This window comes from Enhydra lutris, unplaced genomic scaffold (genome assembly GCF_002288905.1).
Source record: "Enhydra lutris kenyoni isolate GAN:26980312 unplaced genomic scaffold, ASM228890v2 scaffoldscaffold10, whole genome shotgun sequence".
Taxonomy (NCBI): domain Eukaryota; kingdom Metazoa; phylum Chordata; class Mammalia; order Carnivora; family Mustelidae; genus Enhydra; species Enhydra lutris.
The window spans coordinates 36,109,230-36,126,324 of NW_019154094.1; the positions used below are offsets into that span (position 1 = coordinate 36,109,230).

The 17,095-nt window shown below is 45.4% G+C and overlaps 1 long non-coding RNA gene across 1 annotated transcript; it reads left to right on the forward strand.

The window, feature by feature from the left end:
* Window positions 1–2,840: 2,840 nt before the first annotated feature.
* Window positions 2,841–4,942, forward strand: LOC111144165. Its single transcript, XR_002640365.1, has 2 exons — window positions 2,841–3,289; window positions 4,622–4,942. It is a non-coding gene; the product is annotated as an uncharacterized LOC111144165 (long non-coding RNA).
* Window positions 4,943–17,095: the final 12,153 nt, after the last annotated feature.

Genomic DNA, 17,095 nt, shown 5'->3' on the forward strand with positions numbered 1-17,095 from the left:
AGAGGAATGTTTCCCACTGAACCTCACACCAGAGTAGCTAGACTTGGAACTAAGCTGGCTGTTGACTTAGCTGCCCCGGAGAGGAGAAGATGGGAGACGTGGGAGGTGGGGAGCCTGCTCGATGCAGACGGTCACCCCATGATGACCTCACCTGCCAAACCAGTGACTCACCCCCAGTCCTCCCCCCTCCCTGCCAGATCTTGCTCATGTGGAATACCTGAGGGGAATACCAGGCTGCTGTAGTTATCGAAAAGGCACAACTGTGAACTACTTTTAAAGGTGTGACGTTTTCTTACTTTCAAGTGGAGGCAGCAACCCCTGCAAAGTCAAGAAATGGGTCTTAGGTTAAAGCCGTTTTAATAAATGCAGGAGACTCTCCTTTTAAAAGATGGAGTAGAAAGGAACGGAGAGCACTGGGGTGGTTGGTTTTCTGTACATGTTTTTTCATTGTGGCAAAATAATACATAACAAAATTGATCATTGTAACCATCTTATATACACATATACAAGTATACATGTGAGTGACCTTCAGTACATTCACCATGTTGGGCAACTATCACCACCATCCATTTCTAGAACTAGTTCCCCCTCCTGAACAGAAACCGTAGAGGCATTAAACAATAATCCCGTTTCCTCTGCCCCCCCCCACTCCCAATGCCAGCCCCTGATAACTTCCATTTATTTAACTTTCTCTCTCTATAAATCTGTCTGTGCTAGGTACGTCATAAAAGTGGAATCCTACAAAATGTGTCCTTTTGTGACTGGTTTATTTCACTTAGCATAATGCCTTCAAGTTATCCATGTTGTAGCATGTGTCAGAATTTGTTTGTTTTTTTTTTTTAAGGCTGACTAATATTCCATTGTGTGCGTGTACCATATTTTATTTATTCATTCATGAATTGATGGACATTTGGATTGTGTCTACTTTTTGGCTATCCTGTGTGGTTTAGCTTTGTGTCCTTGAAGTTCACTTTTTAAAAAGTGGTTAAAAGGTTTTCTGAAAAGAAAAATTTGCGTGTAAATTGGGGCTAGGATGACCAGTTCTTACTACTCAGGAGTGTTGTGGAGATGAAATTAGGTTCTGGGGAGCAAAGTACTTTTTAAACTCCAAAATGTCCTATAAAAATATTCTCACTTTGTTTCTAATATTTGCTTAGCAACCACCCCCCCCCCCCCATGGAGAAAAAAAGGAACCCTACCCTAGCCCATCTTCATATTATAAGAAATCTTAGGTGGAAGAGGCACAAATGAATGAGGTTTTGGGGATGCCTATGTGCACTGCCCTCTTCCTGTCCTTTCTAAAGCAGAGTGCAGTTGTACTGAATGCTTATTATGGACCAGGATATGATTTTATTAGTTACTAAGTATTAAACTACTAGCTGTAGGACATAGACAAGTTACTTTACCTCTTTGTGCCTCAGTTTCTTAGTCTGCAAAGTATGAATCAAAACAATGAAACCCACCTCAGAGAGTCGTGGATATTGAATGTGGTAAAATGACTATAGAGGATTTAGCCCAGTGTTTGACAATGGGTGGGCATTCAGTCACCCTTAGCTGCATTTATTTAGGTTATTATTGTAGATTTCTTATTCCTTCTTTAGGATTATTGCTGCCCTGATCTTCTCAATCATTACTAACACATAATTAAAGACTAAATGCCTGGTCTCTGTACAGTAAAAAAAAATGCGTCAATTCAAGGCACAGGCTAGATGCTCCATATTAAGCTTGCCCAGAGTGACTTAAAACAAACACTGTACCGAAGGTGGATGAAGCCAGGGAATATTCTAAAGAGAATCGTAAGAAACTGCTCCAAAAAGATTAAAAAAACAAAAACAAAACAAAACAAAAAAATCCAAGAATTCAGAGTATTGAAAAGTCTGTTTTGCCAGGCACGTCCTGTCTTGGGGTTGTTCTTTGTGTTTCGATTTGCGGGGTGGGGGGAAATGTTTCTTAGCCAACGGTTGGGTGAGAGTGCTTTGAGTCCTGATAATCCTGCATAAAAAGAAAGGTGGCCCAGCAGGGCGTCCCCAGGGGAGCAGGCGGGACCTGCAGCCCCCATCTCACTGGGCCGGCACCGAAGAGCCCGAAGAGCTCGCGGTTTCCCGCAGGAGGTCCGGGTCACTTCTGAGGCAGGTTGGCCTCACCAAGACTGCCAGGATGCTGTCGTCTCCATGACTACAGAGTGCGAACCGGAGACGCAGCTTGCCAGTGGTGTCATCCTCCGAAACCAAAAGCCCCCGCCCCCACACCGCCCCAGCCGCCGACCGCAGGCAGTGGAATTCTTCTGGGAAGGCGGCTGACGTCGCTGGCGGCCGCTGCCCCAGCCCTGGCAGCGCTGATGCAAGCACGGCCCTGCAGGCAGCCCCCTGGGAGAGCTGGCGCAGCGCTCCGTCTTGTTCTCTTCCGGCCACCCCGCCCGGTTTTCCCTGCGAGGAGTCAACAGCTCCTGGGTGGTTCCTCACCGAAAGGTCCAGTGCGGGTGGGGGTGGGAAGGTGTCTTTGCCTAAACCAGTTCTTCCTCCTCTCTTCTTCCCAGACTTCCTTGGAGAGTCAGAGCATCCCAGCCTGACCACGTGTGGGTCAATATGAAGGGCTCTCTGGCTCCCAGCCGCTCCCGGGACATGGCCCGGGTTGCTTGAGACACCTGGTGCCAACTGGTGCCAAGGCAACCGCCCGGATCACGAGGGGATCTTATGTCTGAGTGGGGAGGTGGTGAAGGGCCGGTGAAGTGCAAGGTGTCCACCCAGGGCTGGTCTCCATCGCCCTCTGCTGGGCAAATGAGAGAGTTACTCTAAAGTTCCCGGGGGGACCTCCCGCGCACTTGGGGTGGGGGTGAGGGTCCGGTGGGGGTGGGGAACGGGGATGGGGCTGGAATATTAGAGATCACGCTCCTTATGAAACAGACCAGGAAACTGAGGCTGAGAGGGGGCACGGGACCTATCCATCGTCCCGCAGCTAGGACCAGTTTGGGACCGGGAGTCACACTGACATCCTCTCTGCCAAAATTCTATGTTGTTTCAAGTGAGTGAGAAGTCTTCCCACAGAGGACTCATCATAGAGAGCGTGTTTCACGTCCGACTTCCCTGTGAGGCATTTCTTCACCACGGCCTCACAGCACCGGTCCTAGCGGCCTGGGGACTCCGACCCTTCCAAGGTATGCAAAACCAAAACCAGTTTCACGACAGCGTTAAGCGGCTATTTGCCATTGTCCCTGTTTCTCTCCGCAGTGTGCAGTAGAGTTTTCCAAAGACGGTAAGACAGGCGGTGCAGCCACAGACTGCAGAAGCAGGTAGGAGAATCCCGCTGTCTTCTATGAAGGCAACATTTAAAGAGAGATGCAAACAAGCGCCATTCTGCTCATTAATTTTTGTTTGGTTTTGTTTTAGAAAGCATAGCTACTCTCACAAAAAGTATCTTGGGGCACGTGGGTGGCTCAGTGGGTTAAACCTCTGCCTTCTGCTCAGGTCATGATCTCAGGGTGCTGAGCAGGGAGTCTGCTTCCCCCTCTCCCTCTGATACTCCCCCTGCTTGTGCTCTCTCTCCTTGTCTCACTCTCTGTCAAATAAATAAATTCTTTTAAAAAAGTATGTTAATATCTAATACTTACTATGTTTCAAGGAGTTTACAATATTTAAAACATTTCTTTGTCCTAACTTCTAGAATGGCAAGTACACATAGGTAGAGCTTCCATGAAAAAAAGCTCATTAGGGTCCTTTGGGATCATGAAGAGTGTAAATAGCTCCTGAGACCGTAAACTTTCAGAGAACAGTTGCTGTCTGGAAGGTGGCCTCTTCCTAGTCACTGTCATATCTCCCTCTTTTATTTCCTTCACTGTCCTCTTCACTGAAGAAATGACCTCATTTCTTATTTATTTATTTATTTATGACTCATGCTGGGGGGTCTTGTTAATTCAAATTTGGATTCAGTAGGTCTGGGCTGAGGCTGAGGGGGTTCTCATATTCCAACGGGTTCCCAGGGACCACACTTTGAGAACTTCTGCTTCAGTCTTGCTCTGCCCTTTCGGATGGTGCGATGCCCGCCTCAAGACAAAACAAATCAGATGGCTATTCAGTGTCATCAGTGAGACTGTTTATGCAGGTGGGACCAGTTTGTGTCTGCTCCAGGGTAAGGACTGTTGGAAAAAATTGAGGGTCAGCTAATCTGCAAATTGGGAGAGGGAGCAACAGTGAAGTCAGGCCTCAAAGGAGTTGGAGCTACCGTTGAAAACAGGCGTGGAGCTTTAACAGTAAACTGAAGGGCATTCGATTAATGAGCATTAAATCAAAGATGCTAGGGGCTGCGTTGCAGCAAGCCACTCATAAGACAGAAACGGTGCTTCTTCAGCTACGGTTCTAGAATCAGCTAGAATCGTCCCCAAATCTCAAAGCGTGTGGTAGACAGTTGAATAATGGGAATTTTAGTTGTCATGAGGAAAAAAAAAACCTTTACTGTGAGAGGGGGAAAGAATCTAAATATGCTGTATAACATTTTTGCATTGGGGTGGAAAATGTCTTTAAAACCAAACTGCATGTAACTGTTTCTGCTATCTAATTTGGGGTGGTAGTATAATTTACATCAGTGGAAAAATGAATATCTCTATACTGGGTCTTTCCACTTACAGAAGGGAAGGAAGAGGACTGACGTAAAACTTGTGCCAGTTGGGTTATATCGCCAGAGAAGGGATTACAACTCAGATGCTTCCAGAGGCCAGACTTTTGAGTCACACAAACCCAGCGTTTTGGTGGATTCTGGTGAAGAGTAACCGTCTTGCCTGGCAGAAGGGGCAGCTTGCTGCTGCCACGTTTGATCAGGGAGCACCCCCCCTGCCATGTTGTCATGTCCTCCCTAGGTTTTTGAAAGAAGCTGGAAACCAGGGTTTTAGGCGAAATGCGTCCATTTTTTTAATATCGGGGAAAGAAATAAAATTGAATACACCATTGAACAGGTTTTTGTGCTGAGCCAAACAGAGCAAATCCTCCAAACTCTGAGGCAAATGAAGTGGGGAGCCAGGTTTGGTGGGTCTTTCTTCGGCTGAGCGTTGACGTTCAAGGCAGATGATATCTGAGGGGAGTATGTGTGTGTGTGTGTGTGTGTGTGTGTGTGTGTGTGTGTGTGTGATGGTAAAGTGTCTTGCCTAATCAGATGGGGAGATTTCAGTATTTCTGTGGGAAAGGAGCAGCTCAGAGGGAGGGCAGTCTTGGGGAACAGAGGAGCAGCAAGTGTGAGGAAGAAGGGGGTGGGGGAGATGGTGAGCATGCAGAGACAGGGGCGGGTGTGGTGGTGGGGACGTATGTACCTCTGTTAGGTGAGGGAGTTTTTGAGGGGGTTGGTATGAGGACGAAGGAAAGGAAGCTGTGTTCCACCTGCTGTTGGAGCTGAGCAGATAGAGGTTATGAGCCGCCTGAGGTGAGATGCAACTGAGATAAAATAGTAGGAACAGGATTCAGCCTGACGGCTGAGAGAACACGGCGTTCCAGGAACTACCAGAAAAAGTTGGGCTTGCCTCCGGGGATGGATAGGGGCCTTCAGTCACTTTTATGTCTAAGGAGCAGGCAAGACCCAGCAGGTAGCCTCTGTAGGGTGGTGAACTAAGGGATGGACCCTTCAAGCCACTGTTTGTCTCATCTGTAATTTGGGTAAAGTCATTTAACTTCTCTGGGTTTCGGCTTCCCTTTATTTTTATTTTTTTTTAATTAATTTATTTTTTTTTAAAGATTTTATTTATTATTTATTTGTCAGAGAGAGTGAGCACAGGCAGACAGAGTGGCAGGCAGAGGCAGAGGGAGAAGCAGGCTCCCTGCTGAGCAGGGAGCCCGATGTGGGACTCGATCCCAGGACACTGGGATCATGACCCGAGCCGAAGGCAACCGCTTAACCAACTGAGCCACCCAGGCGTCCCTCGGCTTCCCTTTAAAATGAGTAATAATAACATCCGTGTCACCTCCCAATAAGGTTCCTGTAGGAGCAGCTAAGATACTATACAAGAAATGTTTGGTAGAAAAAGAGAACTAGGTACACGTGGGTGGCTCAGTCGGTAAGCATCTCCCTTAGGCTCAGGTCATGATCCCAGGGTCCTAGGATCGAGTCCCGCATCCGACTCCTTGCTCGGTGGGAAGTCTGCTTCTCCCTCTCCCACTCCCCCTGCGAGTGTTCCCTCTCTCGCTGTGTCTCTCTCTATCAAATAAATAAAATCTTAGAAAAGAAAAAGAATTAGAATAAATGTGAAGTGTTGGCTGACAGATGATACTCTGTTGGTCTGAGTGACGATACTGGAGATTACGGACAGTCACTGAGCACCTACAGTGTGGGGCTCTGCCACACTAAGCACTTCCCGTGCATGGTCTGATTGAAACTTCCTAGCACTGGCAGAATATCTCTATATCTCCACTATACAGAGAAGAAAACAGAGGTACAGAGAGATAAACTAACTTGCCCAAGGTTATTTAGCTGACGACTGGTAGAACCAGATCTGAGTGACTCTGAATATGACATTTGTAACTGCTCCGTGACAGGCTGCCTTGACGTGTACTCCTAATTTTATGTTGGCCTGCATATTGGAGAATATCAATCCTATGTGCTTTTCAACACTACTATGTTGGTATATACAGGTATACAGGTTCTTCTTCTTCTTCTTCTTCTTCTTCTTTTTTTTTTTGGTATATACACGTTCTTATTCACTAGGACTTTAAAATATCATTTTGGTCATTCATTCAATCACGGATCTAGTGAGTGCCTCCTGTAAGCTGGGTGTAGTGTTACTAGTAAGAATACCTCCACAAACCAAAGACAGTCTCTTGCCTTCCCAAAACTTACAAAGTAACTAAAGAGAACAGAATTCAATGATTACAGATACCAGGTGAGAAAGGCAAGTGCTTTGGTCTGAGGGAGGAGAGGACATCCTAGATAAGGCCTAAAGAATCAAGAGGAGTAAACCAAGGAAAGGTGTGGAGCAGAGACAGTGTCCCAGACAGAGAGAATCAAACAAGAAAGCCAGGAGGTGAGCAAGTGCTTGGAGCCATGGAGGGAAGGAAGGTCAGACTCTGTGCCCAGCATGGAGGGTTCAAGGGCCAGTGGTGAGTGATGATGATGGGAGGCGGTCAGGGACCCTCAGATCACATAGGGCCTTGTGAGTCATGTGGAGGTATCTACATACATATATTTTGTGTATGTTTTCATTTTTTCCCTTAAAAACCAAACCAGAATCATGCCTAATACAGTATTTTTTTTTAAGATTTTATTTATTATTTGAGAGAGAGAGAGTTGTGTGCACATGAGCAGAGTGAGGGGCAGAGGGAGGGAAGCTGACTCCTTGCTGAACAGGGAGCCCAGGGTGGGACTCAATCCCAGGACCCTGAGATCATGATCTGAGCCAAAGGCAGATGTTTAATGGACTGAGCCACACAGGTGCCCCTAAGATTTTGTTTTTAAGTGATCTCTACACCCAATGTGGGACTCAAACTTATAACACTGAGAGTAAGAGTCACACACTCCACCGACTGAGCTAGCCAGGCACCCCATAGTTTTGACATTTCTGTACACAATCCAGAGAATCAAGAGAATGGTTACTTAGGCCCCAATAATCTCCCTCCTGCCCCTTCCAGCCACTGACAACTGCTGTTTCGCTTTCTGTTACTATCCGTCTGTGTTTTCTAGAATTTTATCAGTTGAATGTCTCAAGTCGATGGACTCAAACACTGGGTACATTTTTTTTTTTTTAAGATTTTATTTATTTATTTATTTGACAGACAGAGATCACAAGTAGGCAGAGAGGCAGACAGAGAGAGAGGAGGAAGCAGGCTTCCCGCGGAGCAGGGAGCCCGACGCAGGGCTCGATCCCAGAACCCTGGGACCATGACCCGAGCCAAAGGCAGAGGTTTCAACCCACCAAGCCACCCACGCGCCCCCACTGTGTACATTTTTATCTCTCTTCTTTCACTCACATAGTTATTATGAGACTCATCCCTGCTGTTGTGGGTAACATGCTTTGTTCCTTTTCATTCCTGAATAAAGTCCTCTCCTGTTTTAAAACCTACTTTTTTCACCTAATATATCAAGATAGCTGGCTCTAGGTCAAATATCAGAATTCGAATATCAGCCGTGCCTTCAGCAAATGGACAAGCTTGGGCAGAGACCTCACTACGTTACCCAGTTTCCCCGAACCTCAATGACCATGTCTGTTACAAATGGATCTTAGCAGTACTACCTCGGTAGGCATGTTGAATGGTAAGTGAGAGGATGTGTGTCCCTGTGCCTGGCAATTGTTCAATAAAGTCATCAGGCGTAGTATTGCTACTATTTCTGTTAGGGTTCACACCTGGTACTTTTTTTGTATTTTGGGGTTGTTTGTTTTTAACTTTTGAGCTTCAATTTTTAAAATTTATTTATTTACTTATTTATTTTTAGTTTCCTTAAGGAATCTCTATACCCAATGTGGGGCTTGAACTCATTACCCTGAGATCAAGAGTCCTGTGCTCTACCAGGCACTGACCTAGTCAGGCGTCCCTAAAGTACATTTTAAGAGAACATCACACACAGCCATGGAATGCTGATGTGCCCCTGAAGCTAGAAAGCAGGGAGCAGAGACCGAGTTCCCTTCCTGGTGAAAGCATGAGCTCCAGGGTGGACAAAGCCAGTGCCTTCACCTCTCTGCTCCCCAGATTCTCTTCCTCAAGCCCGCTGGCATCCAAAGTGGGGTTCGTGATGTGAGAGAACTTAAAGGTTCTCTACGGGCGAGCAAAAAAGGGAAGCTGGGTTAACTACAACCCGTTTAGTCACGCAGACAGTCATGCCTATCGTTCTAACCCCAGAGCCCCACGTCTTCTTTGATTGCTTGCTCAAACAGTACATTAAATCATCTCTAACATGCAATAACTATGTTATGTTTAAACAGAAGTGTCTCCAAAAGACAAATACTGTATGATTTCATTCATATGTGGAATCTAAAAAACAAAACAAATGAGCAAACACAACACACCAGAAACAGACTCATATATACAAGAGAACAAAGTGTTGGTTACCAGAGGGGAGGGGGGGTTGCAGAACAGAAGAAATAGTGAAGGGGATGAAGAGATATAAACTTCTAGTTATAAAATAAACAAGTCACTGGGATGTAAGGTATAGCATGAGGAGTAGAGTCCTTAATTTTGTAATGACTTTATATGGTGACAGATGGTGGCTAGACTTACCATGGGATCATTTCATTATGTATAAAAATATCAAATCATTTTGATGCACACCCCAAACTACTAGGATATTGTGTGTTAGTTATGCTTCAGTTAAAAACACAAATCAATGGGGCGCCTGGGTGGCTCAGTCTGCTTTTGTTAAGTGTCTGCCTTTGGCTCAGGTCATGATCCCAAGGTCTGGGATGGAGCCCCGCATCGGGCTCCCTGCTTGGCTGGGAGCCTCCTCCTTCTCCCTCTCCCCTGGGTTTTGTTCCCTCTTTCACTGTCTCTCCCTCTGTATATAAGTAAATAAATAAAATCTTTTAAAACACACACACACACACACACACACACACACACACACAAATTAAAAAAGAGAATTTTCTCCAAGGCTTACCTGCAAAGGAGGTGTCTGCCTTGTGTCCTGACCACAGCGTTATAAATAAAGCCCGCAAAAATTTATCTACACTTTGCTATCCTTTCAATGCCCCATTCTATCATCTCCCAGGCCTGCATGGCCAACAGCAAGGACAGCCATGTCTTCTAATAGAAATATACCTAAAACCCCGAGCTTTGGAGTAGGTGAGAGTGGAGTTCAAATCCCAGTCTTACCAAATATTGATTCTTAAACTTGAGCCAGGTACTTTAACTCCTCTGGGCCTCATCCTTCCCCAATTCATGGATGTGTTGGGAGGGCTGAAGGAGAAAGAGAAGGTGTGTACAGCCCTGTGCAGTGCCTGGCACAGGGAGAATGCCCACATGGCAAGTAATGGGGGTGCCATAAACCTGTGTGTGTGTGTGTGTGTGTTTCAATAAACACTCTAAGCCTTCTGTCTCTCTGTCCCTCCTTAAATCACACCTTGTACAGCAGTCTGCCTATTTTAGGCATCTCACCAGCTGGACATGAGGTCCCACGAGGAACTGTCGGAAGGAACTAAGGCTGCATAAGCCAGGAACTAAGTGGGACATGAAAATTGTCTTTCAGGAAGGGCTGCCACAGGAAAGGTGTATTTAATTAACCTGTTTCAGCCCAAAGGACTCAGACCCATGGGTGAGTATTACCAGGAGGTGATGAGGAACCATGTTGCTTTCAGAAAAGTCTGCAAAAGGAAGTGGACCGCCTTGAGTCGTCCTCAGCTGCCGGCTGTGTACGTGTTCAGTGGCGGCTTGAGGACCAGGTGTCAAAGATGCGGTCAAGGTGATTCCTGATGTGGGAAGTTGGACCAGATGGTTGTTTTCAACTGGATGCAAGGGAGGTGGACAGAATCAGAGATGGCAGGCAGGGCTGAGGGGCCCCCATATTCTTACAGCTACACTAGCACTTCCTCTTTCATTGGTTTTATATATCTGGGTTCCTGAAGATTGAAAAGAAGATTTTGCTACTGAAAACCAGAGCTTTTTTTTTTTTTTTTTTTTTTTTTTGCTTGTTTGTTTGTCTGCTGTCCTGGATGACCTTTTGAGGTCTCTTTAAAGACATCTAAGTTGATGATTCATAATTGCCTGTGACCCTGGCAAAGAGACAACTTGTCAGAACTCTTTTGGTTGCAAGTGTCAAAACTCCTCTCAACTTTGCTAAAACGAGATGGGGATTTAGTGACTTGAGAAACTTGCAGCGCTGTTGAGGTAGTTCAAAGAATTGATTTAAAAAAAAAAAACAAAAAGAAAAAGAGCTGTGACAACCGTGACCTCAGGGGCTAGACCCAACAATGCCGTGCTGCCCGAACGCCCTCTCTGTTCATCTGACTCTCAGATCTGCTTTTCTAATTGCTCCCAGGGCGTTGGCCTCTGGTGAACATGGCTGCCGGCGTCCTCAACTGTGAGAAAGGGACAGCATTGTGCTCACAGCATCTATATGTGTTTCCCAGGCCATGATTATCATTGACCATCTGGGAATCTATAAACCAGCCCTTGATGGGGTTGGAGCACTATGGTTGGCCAGGTCTGGGTTACTCCCCATAGCCAGGGCAGGGATGAGCCTTAACGGATTAAGGAAGGCCCTCCGAGAAAACAACACAGTGGGGCCTTTCCTCTTGGCAGACAGTAAGAGAACATGTACAGAAAACTTTGGGGAAAACTGCTGAGTCTCCCTCAGAGAAGGGAGCTCCAATCAGAAGAGTTCCTGTGTACTGAGTATTGATTTTTAGGTCAAACACATTACACGCATTACTGTCTTAAAGGGTCACATGGGTGATGCAAACTAGATTTTTATTTTTCATTTTACAAATGAGAAATGGAGGCCCAGGGAGTTAATTAACTTTCTCAGGACCACACAGCTTAGAAGTAAGGGAGCTGGGGGGTTGCTCAGGCCGTCCCTGTGGGCCTGCCCTTCAAGCTCTCCTTCACTCTGACAACACAGAAGATGCAGACTTTTGTCAAGGGTTTGGACATACTCAGAATGAGGTTCCTCCAACACACATGCTAAGACTGGGGCTCACCATCTGGGCTGGTGAGAAAGAATGCCGGACAGGGAGCTGAGAGACTTGAATTCAAGGCCCAGCTCTGCCTGTGCTACTGATTAGCCATAGGTCAAAAGAATCTTCTAAAAATGCAGATCTCTCTCCGGGTCATTGTGCTGTTTGGAATGCTGCTGTACTCTCAGGAGGATGGCCACGTGTCTCATGAAGGCCAGCGAGTTCCAGCACGCCTGCCTTCCTCCGCAGCTGCTCTGTATCCTTGTCCCAGCTTTCAGGCTTTTTTGCCAACACAGACCCTTGTGTTCAGAATTAATCTGTTTCCGCCACCCGTTCTGAGCCTTTTTCTTTGTGGTCGAAGCTTTCATGCGTCCCCTTTAGGTGAAGCCCTCCCCAATTGCCAGTAAGTCACACTCCTCTAGCAGACACCATGAATGGAACGATCCCATTTCAGTGGCCACAGGACTGTAAGCTCCGTGAGGGGCAGAGGCCATTGCTGCCCCTCTCCTCCATGCCTGTAAACCCAGCCTGCGGCTCGGTGCACCAGGAGAGCCCAGCAAGTGTCTACGGAAGGGCTCAATGAAAGTCTGAGCACCCACTCGGGCCCCCTCTTCCCAGTCGTGAATGTCATCTTGTGTAGGTGTCAAATTTTGTGACTTTAAGAGCACCTGGGTAAAGAGGGAGCTAGTGTCAGTGGGTGGAATCTGGTTACAGCCCAGAGAGTGTTGCATTTTATTTGAAGCCTGTAAAAGAAAAGGCTAGCGGGGGGCCATCTGGTCTGGTAACAGGTGGACTCCAAAATGAAGAGGAGAAGTTCACTGAAAAAAGCAGCCTTGCCTGTAAAAAACTCACACTCCTTCCCAAGAGAAGGCTGTCACTTGGTTCTTCTCTCCGGCTCAGACATATGCTTCAATCCCTCGCTCCTAAATATGGTTGATATTCAGAGTTTGCTGCCATGTGAGGAGAGCCTCTGTGAGGACGGAAAACAGCTCCTCCGGGAGCCAGTTATCAGAAGGGAGAGCTCAGTGTTGCCTTCCGGCCCCGAGCCTTTGCACAGTGTCTCACTGGCTCAGATCTAGACCCTCGCGGCTCCGAGCAAGATAGCCAGATCTCCAGCTGTGTCGCTGAGGTACAGAGTCATCTGAGGCTTTGGCTGTAACCAAGAGTCTGGGTCTGCCGAACAGGAGGTCGTGTCTTGGCTTGTGTGCCGGACAGACTCTGGAGCCAAGCTGGATTTGAATCCTGTTCTGCCCCCTCAGTAGCTAAGTGATCTTGGGCTTCAGTTACTGCATCTATAAAATGGGCATAGTAACTGTATCTCCTTAGTATTGTAGTGAGGATTAAATGAGTTACTTTGTGTGGAGTTCTTAGGGTTCCTGGCCCATATTAAGCATCACAGAAATGTTTCTAGCATTACATTTTTATTTATTTATTTATTTGACAGACAGAGATCACAAGTAGGCAGAGAAGCACGCAGAGAGAAAGAGGGAGAAGCAGGCTCCCCGCTGAGCAGAGAGCCCAGATGCAGGGCTCGATCCCAGGACCCTGGGATCATGACCTGAGCTGAAGGCAGAGGCTCAACCCACTGAGCCACCCAGGCACCTTCTAGCATTACGTTTTTTAAAAAAATCTTCTCAATGCTCTGGCATCAGGCAACTGGACTAATATTTCTCACAGAGGAGTTTGCAGGTCATCTGCATCAGAATCACTTGGGTCAGAGATGGTATTCAAAACCTTTAACACCAGAAAAGGCAAGGACTTCAGAACTGAGGCTCTTATTATCAGAGAGGCCCATCTGTGCCAGGCTTTAACCCCGTAATCTCTGAACCATGGCAGATCTGGGAAAGATCAGGGTTAACTGGAGGGATAGGGGATACTCAGATGTGGTAAACAACTGTTGTGCTTTCCCCAGATGTCAGACTTTCACTGCTGAAACTGGAACATTCCCAGGCAAACCCGGGACAGTTGGTCACCTACACTCAGGGCATCTGGGAGCAATGTATGTTTACCGACCGGTTCGGAAATAACGTCAATATTTTAACATCCAGTGGGGCCATGCCAGTGCCTACTGACTGAAAGTCAGTCCTGCCTGGGACCTTATGTAAATACAGATTTCGGGGCTTTACCCCCAGAATCAGAATCGCCAGAGCTAGGAAATCTGTCCTTTCAACATGCACTGCAGGCAATTCTGAACCTTTCTCAGATCTGATTTGATTCTTTAGATTGTCACTTTCTGGAAGATGAGGACTGTGTGTGTCTTGCTGGGTGTCCAGGGCCAGCTAAGGGCAGGTGCTCAGTCAATATTTGTTCAAAGGATGGATACAGGTCGTAGTGTCACGGAGGCTTTGACTATGATGATTAAGGGCATGGGCTCCGTGCCTGGACTGTACTCAAATCCTAGTTCTTTTATTTATTAGTTGGGTGATCTTGGGGGAGTTAATTGACCTCTCAAAGATTCAGTTTTCCTCATCCAGGAAAAGAGACAATAAGAGTACTGCTTTAGGGGCACCTGGGTGGCTTAGTGGGTTAAAGCCTCTGCCTTCGGCTCAGGTCATGATCCCAGGGTCCTGGGATCGAGCCCCACATCAGGCTTTCTGCCCAGCGGGGAACCTGCTTCCTTTCCTCTCTCTCTGCCTGCCTCTCTGCCTACTTGTGATCTCTGTCTGTCAAATAAATAAATAAGATATTAAAAAAAAAGAGTACTGTTTTATATAGATGTGTGTTAACTAAAGTAACATACCTAAGGCAATTAGCCATAGTGCTTAGAGCAGAGTAAATGCTCGATAGAAAATAGCTATTGCCACTGCTGTGGTTGCTATTGTTAATAATTCAGTTTCCTTTTTTAAAAAATTTAAATTCAATTAATTAACATAATGTATTATTGGTTTCAGAGGTAGAGGTCAGTGATTCAGCAGTCTCACACAATACCCAGTGCTCATTACATCATGTGTCCTCCTGAATGCCCAACACCCAGTTACCCTATTCCTCCTACCTCCTCCCCTCCAGCAACCCTCAGTTTGTTTCCTGTGATTAAGAGTCTCTAATGGTTTATCTCCCTCTCTGATTTCCTTTTGTTTTATTTTTTCCTTTCTTCCCCTACGATCCTCTGTTTTACAGTTTCTTAAATTCCACATATGAGTGAGATCATGATAATTTTTTTTCCCCGATTGACTTACTTCACTTAGCATTATGCCCTCTGGTTCTATCCTAATTCAGTTTCCTTTAATTCAGCAAGCAATTGCTGAACTATGTGCCAGGCACACTGGTAGGCATTGGGGTTTCCAAGATGGATAAGAAATGCCACGCACTCTAGAAACACATCTGAGAACCATGAGGGTATAATGCGCTAGGCACAACAGTGGTATGGTCTTTCTCTATTTATCTTGTAGGTGTCCCGAGAGGCCAGCCCAGGTGATAAAGCACCAGGCTGGGAATCAAGAAATCGGACAGGCGATATCTGAGGACTGGGAATCCCTGGCAAGAACAGAAGAAGCACTTTGTTTAAAGATGTAGCCATGTGAAAGGTCATGCTTTATCAGGAAAGGGCCAGCCCATCAGGGTGGCTAGAGGATGGAGCTCATGGTTTAGGGACAGTGAGCGGCAGATTATGAGGTGCTGTGTATTTCTAGTTGGTAAAGGTCACTTCGTGGAAACCACCAGGCCTATCCTGGACTATGGGCACCGCAGTTGGGGGAAAATTAGAACCAGCCTGAAGTCCACGGTAGCATTTGGTTGAGTGACTTGAAGTTCATCTGTTCTAAAACACTGTAGTGTTTAAAAATGAAGTGATAGGTTTATTATATGGCAATATCTCCGAGATATGTTTTTGAGCAAAGAAAGCAAGATACGGAAGACTTCGATCCTATTTTTTGTATTCAAATAATAAAAGACTATTTCATTCAACCAAGCACTGCCGTGTACTAGCTGTGTGATCCAGGACAAGTTCCTCAACTTCGTAGTGTCTCAGTTCCTCAAACTATAAAATCATGGTAATGAAAGTCACTGCTCCACCGAATTAATATGAGGATATAGGAACTAATGGTCCACAGACAGTGCTGAGCCTAATGTTAAGCTTGGCTGAGACACTCAATCAATAATAGTCACTATTAGCTGTGCAGAGAAAAAAGTCCGGGTCAGTGTACCCCACAATAGTAATAGTAACTCTTTGTATGCTTGAATGATGCATAATTTTTGTTTATTTTCTTTGTGTCTGTATTTTCTAAGTTGCTACAGGGAACATAAATTACTCGTGTAAAAAAGAGAATGAATCTTGATGGCTTCCCTGGGAAGTGCACAGTAAATACTTCTAGAATAACTGAACGCACACTCCTATTCCCAGGTTACATAGTTTAGGAGACTTTAGTCACATCAAAGCATAGTTCTTTAATTTGCCAAGGATTACCTCACTTAAAGTTTTAAAAATAAATGGTTCCCTAAATTCTTTCAGTATTGTTTCATAAATCACTTACAAAGAACTGAAACTTTCCAATTTTTAAGTCTTTTTCCATTAAAGATTAAATTAAAAAATAAGGCTTTATGGGGCACCTGGGTGGCTTAGTGGGTCAAAGCCTCTGCCTTCAGCCTGGGTCATGATCCCAGGGTTCTGGGATCGAGGCCCAGATTGGGCTCTCTGCCCTTTCTCTCTGCCTGCCTCTCTGCCTACTTGTGATCTCTGTCTGTCAAATAAATAAATAAAATATTTTATCTCTGTCTGTCAAATAAATAAATAAAATATTTTAAAAAAATAAGGCTTTACACTGATAACGGCCATATTAGGGAGGGGGTGAGGGATAGGCAAAATAGGTGAAGGGGGTTAAGAAATACAAACTTAAAGTTATAAGATAAATAAGTACAGTTTAGGTAATATTGTCAATAATAAAGTAATAATTGTATGGTGACAGGTGGTAAATACACTTCTTATAGTGAGCATTTTGTAATATATGTAATTGTCAAATCACTATGTTGTATACCTGAAACTAATATAATATTACATATCACCTATACTCTATTAAAAATTTAAAAGGACACCTGGGTGGTTCAATTAGTTAAGTGTCCAAGTCTTGATTTTAGCTCAGGTCATGATCTCAGGGTTGTGAGATGAAGCCCCACCGCCCCCCCTCCCCCACTCCCAACACCTTCCTGGCCCCACCTGCCCCAGCAAGCTCTGTGCTAGCATGGAGCCTGTTTAAGATTTTCTCTTCCTCTCCCTCTGCCCCTCTGCACCTCACTCTCTATCTTTCTTAAAAAAAAAAAAAAAAAAAAAAAATTAAGAAAAAAAGACTCTTTAGATACAAGTTGTAGATATTCAGATGAAACTGGTTTAAGCAAAATAGAAAAAGATTTATTTTGGCTCTTATGAATAAGTGTCTCTAGGTGTTTGGCTTTTTGAGGGGGTCCAGATGATCTCATTATGCTTCTCTCTCTCTCTCTTTCTTTTTTTTTAAGAATTTTTTTTTTTTAATTTGAGAGAGAGAGAGAGAGAGAGAGAGAGAGAGAGCACCAGTGAGAGGAGGGGCAGAG